The sequence below is a fragment of the Lampetra planeri genome, unplaced genomic scaffold, assembly GCF_965212315.1.
Source record: "Lampetra planeri unplaced genomic scaffold, kcLamPlan1.2.h2 scaffold_1988, whole genome shotgun sequence".
In the NCBI taxonomy this organism is placed as follows: domain Eukaryota; kingdom Metazoa; phylum Chordata; class Hyperoartia; order Petromyzontiformes; family Petromyzontidae; genus Lampetra; species Lampetra planeri.
In genome coordinates this window covers 5,001-12,500 of record NW_027614742.1, presented here as the reverse complement: position 1 = coordinate 12,500, position 7,500 = coordinate 5,001, and the positions used below count along the sequence as shown (strand labels likewise).

General features: G+C 62.8%; 1 long non-coding RNA gene across 2 annotated transcripts in view; it reads left to right on the top strand.

The window, feature by feature from the left end:
* The window catches only part of LOC144740243 (uncharacterized), an 11,119-nt gene extending 8,317 nt beyond the window's left edge, over positions 1 to 2,802 (top strand). For both annotated transcript variants that reach the window (XR_013589595.1, XR_013589596.1), the window contains exon 5: positions 2,676 to 2,802. This is a non-coding gene — a long non-coding RNA (uncharacterized LOC144740243). The remainder of the gene's footprint in view (positions 1 to 2,675) is intronic.
* The last annotated feature ends 4,698 nt before the right edge of the window (positions 2,803 to 7,500 follow it).

The following is a 7,500-nucleotide window of genomic DNA, read 5'->3' as shown; positions in this document are numbered from 1 at the left end:
TCCCCCCCGTGTCTCCCCCCCCGTGTCTCCCCCCCGTGTCTCCCCCCCCCCGTGTCTCCCCCCCGTGTCTCCCCCCCGTGTCTCCCCCCCCGTGTCTCCCCCCCCGTGTCTCCCCCCCGTGTCTCCCCCCCCGTGTCTCCCCCCCCGTGTCTCCCCCCCCGTGTCTCCCCCCCGTGTCTCCCCCCCGTGTCTCCCCCCCCGTGTCTCCCCCCCCGTGTCTCCCCCCCGTGTCTCCCCCCCCGTGTCTCCCCCCCGTGTCTCCCCCCCCGTGTCTCCCCCCCGTGTCTCCCCCCCCCGTGTCTCCCCCCCCGTGTCTCCCCCCCCCGTGTCTCCCCCCCCGTGTCTCTCCCCCGTGTCTCCCCCGTGTCTCCCCCCGTGTCTCCCCCCCCGTGTCTCCCCCCCCGTGTCTCCCCCCCGTGTCTCCCCCCCCGTGTCTCCCCCCCGTGTCTCCCCCCCGTGTCTCCCCCCCCCGTGTCTCCCCCCCGTGTCTCCCCCGTGTCTCCCCCCCGTGTCTCCCCCCCGTGTCTCCCCCCCCGGTCTCCCCCTTGTGTCTCCCCCCCCGTGTCTCCCCCCCGTGTCTCCCCCCCCGTGTCTCCCCCCCGTGTCTCCCCCCCGTGTCTCCCCCCCGTGTCTCCCCCCCGTGTCTCCCCCCCGTGTCTCCCCCCCGTGTCTCCCCCCCCGTGTCTCCCCCCCCCTCCCCCGTGTCTCCCCCCCGTGTCTCCCCCCATGTCTCCCCCCCCGTGTCTCCCCCCCCGTGTCTCCCCCCCTCCCCGTGTCTCCCCCCCGTGTCTCCCCCCCCGTGTCTCCCCCCCCGTGTCTCCCCCCGTGGTCTCCCCCCCCGTGTCTCCCCCCCGTGTCTCCCCCCCGTGTCTCCCCCCCCGTGTCTCCCCCCCGTGTCTCCCCCCGTGTCTCCCCCCCGTGTCTCCCACCCCGTGTCTCCCCTCCCCCCCTCCCCCCCCCGTGTCTCCCCCCCCGTGTCTCCCCCCTTGTGTCTCCCCTCCCCCCTCCCCCCCCGTGTCTCCCCCCCCCGTGTCTCCCCCCCCGTGTCTCCCCCCGTGTCTCCCCCCCGTGTCTCCCCCCCGTGTCTCCCCCCCCCCGTGTCTCCCCCCCGTGTCTCCCCCCCGTGTCTCCCCCCCCGTGTCTCCCCCCCCCGTGTCTCCCCCCCGTGTCCTCCCCCCCCGTGTCTCCCCCCCCGTGTCTCCCCCCCCCCCGTCTCCCCCCCGTGTCTCCCCCCCGTGTCTCCCCCCCCGTGTCTCCCCCCCGTGTCTCCCCCCCCCCCGTGTCTCCCCCCCGTGTCTCCCCCCGTGTCTCCCCCCCGTGTCTCCCCCCCCGTGTCTCCCCTCCCCCCTCCCCCCCCGTGTCTCCCCCCCCGTGTCTCCCCCCCGTGTTCCCCCGTCCTCCCCCCCCTCCCCCGTGTCTCCCCCCCGTGTCTCCCCCCCGTGTCTCCCCCCCCGTGTCTCCCCCCCCGTGTCTCCCCCCCCGTGTCTCCCCCCCCGTGTCTCCCCCCCCGTGTCTCCCCCCCCGTGTCTCCCCCCCCGTGTCTCCCCCCCCCCCCGTGTCTCCCCCCCGTGTCTCCCCCCCGTGTCTCCCCCCCGTGTCTCCCCCCCCGTGTCTCCCCCTTGTGTCTCCCCCCCCGTGTCTCCCCCCCCGTGTTCCCCCGTCTCCCCCCCCTCCCCCGTGTCTCCCCCCCCCGTGTCTCCCCCCCGTGTCTCCCCCCCCGTGTCTCCCCCCCGTGTCTCCCCCCCGTGTCTCCCCCCCCCCGTGTCTCCCCCCCCGTGTCTCCCCCCCGTGTCTCCCCCCCCGTGTCTCCCCCCCCGTGGTCTCCCCCTTGTGTCTCCCCCCCCGTGTCTCCCCCCCGTGTCTCCCCCCCGTGTCTCCCCCCCGTGTCTCCCCCCCGTGTCTCCCCCCCGTGTCTCCCCCCCGTGTCTCCCCCCCGTGTTTCCCCCCCCGTGTCTCCCCCCGTGTCTCCCCCCCCGTGTCTCCCCCCCCGTGTCTCCCCCCCGTGTCTCCCCCCCCCCGTGTCTCCCCCCCCGTGTCTCCCCCCCCCGTGTCTCCCCCCGTGTCTCCCCCCGTGTCTCCCCCCCGTGTCTCCCCCCCCGTGTCTCCCCCCCCGTGTCTCCCCCCCGTGTCTCCCCCCCGTGTCTCCCCCCCCGTGTCTCCCCCCCGTGTCTCCCCCCCCGTGTTCCCCCCCCGTGTCTCCCCCCCCGTGTCCCCCCCCCCCGTGTCTCCCCCCCCGTGTCTCCCCCCCCGTGTCTCCCCCCCGTGTCTCCCCCCCCCGTGTCTCCCCCCCCCCCGTGTCTCCCCCCCCGTGTCTCCCCCCCCCGTGTCTCCCCCCCCCGTGTCTCCCCCCCCCGTGTCTCCCCCCCGTGTCTCCCCCCCGTGTCTCCCCCCCCGTGTCTCCCCCCCCGTGTCTCCCCCCCGTGTCTCCCCCCCCCGTGTCTCCCCCCCCCGTGTCTCCCCCCCCGTGTCTCCTCCCCGTGTCTCCCCCCGTGTCTCCCCCCTCGTGTCTCCCCCCCGTGTCTCCCCCCCCGTGTCTCCCCCCCCCGTGTCTCCCCCCCCGTGTCTCCCCCCCCGTGTCTCCCCCCCCGTGTCTCCCCCTCCCGTGTCTCCCCCCCCGTGTCTCCCCCCCGTGTGTCCCCCCCCGTGCCCTACCCACCCCCCCCCCGTGTCCCCAGCGTCTCCCCGCTGAGCTCCGTCTCTGCGTTTGTGTCGTCCCTGCCCCCGGCCCACTCCTCGCTGCTCGCCGTGGGGGGCGTGGGCACCCAGATGAGAGAGGGGGGGGGGGCCCCCGGGGGGGGGGGAGCCGGAGGGGGGGGCCCCCGAGGGGGGGGTCACCGGGGGGGGGGGCCCCCGAGGTGGGGGTGAGGGTGGGGGGGGGTGAGCGCCGTGCCCGTGTTGAGTTTGTCGTTAGCGAGCGACGGACGGGTGGTGGACCAGGCGAGCGCTGCGGCCTTCCTGCAGCTGCTACGCAGACGCCTTGAAAACCCCTCCTCACTCGCACTGTGACTCACTCGCACTGTGACTCACTCGCACTGTGACTCACTCGCACTGTGACTCACTCGCACTGTGACTCACTCGCACTGTGACTCACACAGACTCACTCAGAGACTCACAGAGACTCACTGTGTGAGTCACTCAGAGACTCACTCAGAGAGTCACTCGCTCAGAGACTCACACAGAGACTCACTCAGAGACTCACTCAGAGACTCACGCAGAGACTCACTCGCTCTGTGACTCACGCACTGTGACTCACTCTGTGACTCGCTCACTCTGAGTCACTCGCTGTGACTCGCTCGCTCTGAGTCACTCGCTGTGACTCGCACTGTGACTCACGCACTGTGACTCACTCTGTGACTCGCTCGCTCTGAGTCACTCGCTGTGACTCGCACTGTGACTCACGCACTGTGACTCACTCTGTGACTCGCTCGCTCTGAGTCACTCGCTGTGACTCGCACTGTGACTCACGCACTGTGACTCACAGCATGACTCACTCACTCTGAGTCACTCACTGTGACTCACTCGCTCTGAGTTACTCGCTGTGACTCACGCTCTATGACTCACGCAGAGACTCACTCAGAGACTCACGCAGAGACTCACGCAGAGACTCACAGAGACTCACTCAGAGACTCACTCACGCAGAGACTCACAGACTCAGAGACTCACTCAGAGAGTCACTCACGCAGAGACTCACAGACTCAGAGACTCACGCAGAGACTCACAGACTCAGAGACTCACTCAGAGACTCACTCACGCAGAGACTCACAGACTCAGAGACTCACTCAGAGACTCACTCACGCAGAGACTCACAGACTCAGAGACTCACTCAGAGACTCACTCACGCAGAGACTCACAGACTCAGAGACTCACTCAGAGACTCACTCACGCAGAGACTCACAGACTCAGAGACTCACTCACGCAGAGACTCACGCAGAGTCTCATCACTCAGAGACTTACTCACTCAGAGACTCACTGAAAGTCTCATCGCTCAGAAACTCGCTCGCTCAGAGACTCAGAGACTCACTCACACAGAGACTCACAGACTCAGAGACTCACTCACTCAGAGACTCACTCACAGACTCACTCAGAGACTCGCTCAGAGACTCATCGCTCAGAAACTCGCTTGCACTCGCTCGCTCAGAGACTCAGAGACTCACTCACACAGAGACTCACTCACTCAGAGACTCACTCAGAGACTCACTCACTCAGAGACTCACTCAGAGACTCACTCACAGACTCACTCAGAGACTCACTCAGAGTCTCATCGCTCAGAAACTCGCTTGCACTCGCTCGCTCAGAGACTCAGAGACTCACTCACACAGAGACTCACTCACTCAGAGACTCACTCACTCAGAGACTCACTCACTCAGAGACTCACTCACACAGAGACTCACTCACTCAGAGACTCACTCACTCAGAGACTCACTCAGAGACTCACTCACTCAGAGACTCACTCACTCAGAGACTCACTCACTCAGAGACTCACTCACACAGAGACTCACTCACTCAGAGACTCACTCAGAGACTCACTCACAGACTCACTCAGAGACTCACTCAGAGACTCACTCACAGACTCACTCAGAGACTCACTCAGAGACTCATCGCTCAGAGACTCACTCACAGACTCACTCAGAGACTCACTCAGAGACTCACTCAGAGACTCATCGCTCAGAAACTCGCTTGCACTCGCTCGCTCAGAGACTCAGAGACTCACTCACACAGAGACTCACTCACTCAGAGACTCACTCAGAGTCTCATCGCTCAGAAACTCGCTTGGACTCGCTCTCTCAGAGACTCAGAGACTCACTCACACAGAGACTCACTCACTCAGAGACTCACTCAGAGTCTCATCGCTCAGAAACTTGCTTGGACTCGCTCTCTCAGAGACTCAGAGACTCACTCACACAGAGACTCACTCACTCAGAGACTCACTCAGAGTCTCATCGCTCAGAAACTCGCTTGGACTCGCTCTCTCAGAGACTCAGAGACTCACTCACACAGAGACTCACTCACTCAGAGACTCACTCAGAGTCTCATCGCTCAGAAACTCGCTTGGACTCGCTCTCTCAGAGACTCAGAGACTCACTCACACAGAGACTCACTCACTCAGAGACTCACTCAGAGTCTCATCGCTCAGAAACTCGCTTGGACTCGCTCTCTCAGAGACTCAGAGACTCACTCACACAGAGACTCACTCACTCAGAGACTCACTCACTCAGAGACTCACTCACTCAGAGACTCACTCACACAGAGACTCACTCACACAGAGACTCACTCACTCAGAGACTCACTCAGAGACTCACTCACTCAGAGACTCACTCACTCAGAGACTCACTCACACAGAGACTCACTCACTCAGAGACTCACTCACTCAGAGACTCACTCACACAGAGACTCACTCACACAGAGACTCACTCACTCAGAGACTCACTCACTCAGAGACTCACTCACACAGAGACTCACTCACACAGAGACTCACTCACTCAGAGACTCACTCACTCAGAGACTCACTCACACAGAGACTCACTCACTCAGAGACTCACTCACACAGAGACTCACTCACTCAGAGACTCACTCAGAGACTCATCGCTCAGAAACTCGCTTGCACTCGCTCGCTCAGAGACTCAGAGACTCACTCACACAGAGACTCACTCACTCAGAGACTCACTCAGAGACTCATCGCTCAGAAACTCGCTTGCACTCGCTCGCTCAGAGACTCAGAGACTCACTCACTCAGAGACTCACTCAGAGACTCACTTACAGACTCACTCAGAGACTCACTCACTCAGAGACTCACTCAGAGACTCACTCACAGACTCACTCAGAGACTCACTCAGAGACTCATCGCTCAGAAACTCGCTTGCACTCGCTCGCTCAGAGACTCAGAGACTCACTCACACAGAGACTCACTCACTCAGAGACTCACTCACTCAGAGACTCACTCACTCAGAGACTCACTCACACAGAGACTCACTCACTCAGAGACTCACTCACTCAGAGACTCACTCAGAGACTCACTCAGAGACTCACTCAGAGACTCACTCACTCAGAGACTCACTCACACAGAGACTCACTCACTCAGAGACTCACTCAGAGACTCACTCACAGACTCACTCAGAGACTCACTCAGAGACTCACTCAGAGACTCACTCACAGACTCACTCAGAGACTCACTCAGGCACTCATCGCTCAGAAACTCGCTTGGACTCGCTCTCTCAGAGACTCAGAGACTCACTCACACAGAGACTCACTCACTCAGAGACTCACTCAGAGTCTCATCGCTCAGAAACTCGCTTGGACTCGCTCTCTCAGAGACTCAGAGACTCACTCACTCAGAGACTCACTCAGGCACTCATCGCTCAGAAACTCGCTTGGACTCGCTCTCTCAGAGACTCAGAGACTCACTCACACAGAGACTCACTCACTCAGAGACTCACTCAGAGACTCACTCAGAGTCTCATCGCTCAGAAACTCGCTTGGACTCGCTCTCTCAGAGACTCAGAGACTCACTCACTCAGAGACTCACTCAGAGACTCACTCAGAGTCTCATCGCTCAGAAACTCGCTTGGACTCGCTCTCTGGCTCAGCGGAGCCCCCCCCTCTCCTCACGTCACTCGGCCTGCGAGGAGTCGTCGGCAGGAGAGACTCCGCGCTGTTGAGATCAATAAACAGCCCACACTGGGAAGGCCTCCTGTGTAGGGCGGTGGTGGTGATCACTGTGTGGTGGTGGTTATTGTGGGGTAGTGATGGTGGTGGTTATTGTGGGTGGTGGTGGTGGTGGGTGGTGGTTATTGTGGGTAGTGATGGTGGTGGTTATTGTGGGTAGTGGTGGTGGTGGTTATTGTGGGTGGTGGTGGTGGTGGTGGTCACTGTGGGTGGTGGTGGTGGTGGTGGTTATTGTGGGTGGTGGTGGTGGTGGTGGTGGTGGTTATTGTGGGTAGTGATGGTGGTGGTTATTGTGGGTGGTGGTGGTGGTGGTGGTTATTGTGGGTAGTGATGGTGGTGGTTATTGTGGGTAGTGGTGGTGGTGGTTATTGTGGGTGGTGGTGGTGGTGGTGGTCACTGTGGGTGGTGGTGGTGGTGGTGGTTATTGTGGGTGGTGGTGGTGGTGGTGGTGGTGGTTATTGTGGGTAGTGATGGTGGTGGTTATTGTGGGTGGTGGTGGTGGTGGTGGTTATTGTGGGTAGTGATGGTGGTGGGTTATTGTGGGTAGTGGTGGTGGTGGTGGTTATTGTGGGTGGTGGTGGTGGTGGTGGTCACTGTGGGTGGTGGTGGTGGTGGTGGTTATTGTGGGTGGTGGTGGTGGTGGTGGTGGTGGTGGTTATTGTGGGTGGTGGTGGTGGTGGTGGTTATTGTGGGTAGTGGTGGTGTGGTGGTGGTTATTGTGGGTAGTGGTGGTGGTGGTGGTGGTTATTGTGGGTGGTGGTGGTGGTGGGTGGTGGTTATTGTGGGTGGTGGTGGGTGGTGGTGGTTATTGTGGGTAGTGGTGGTGGTGGTGGTGGT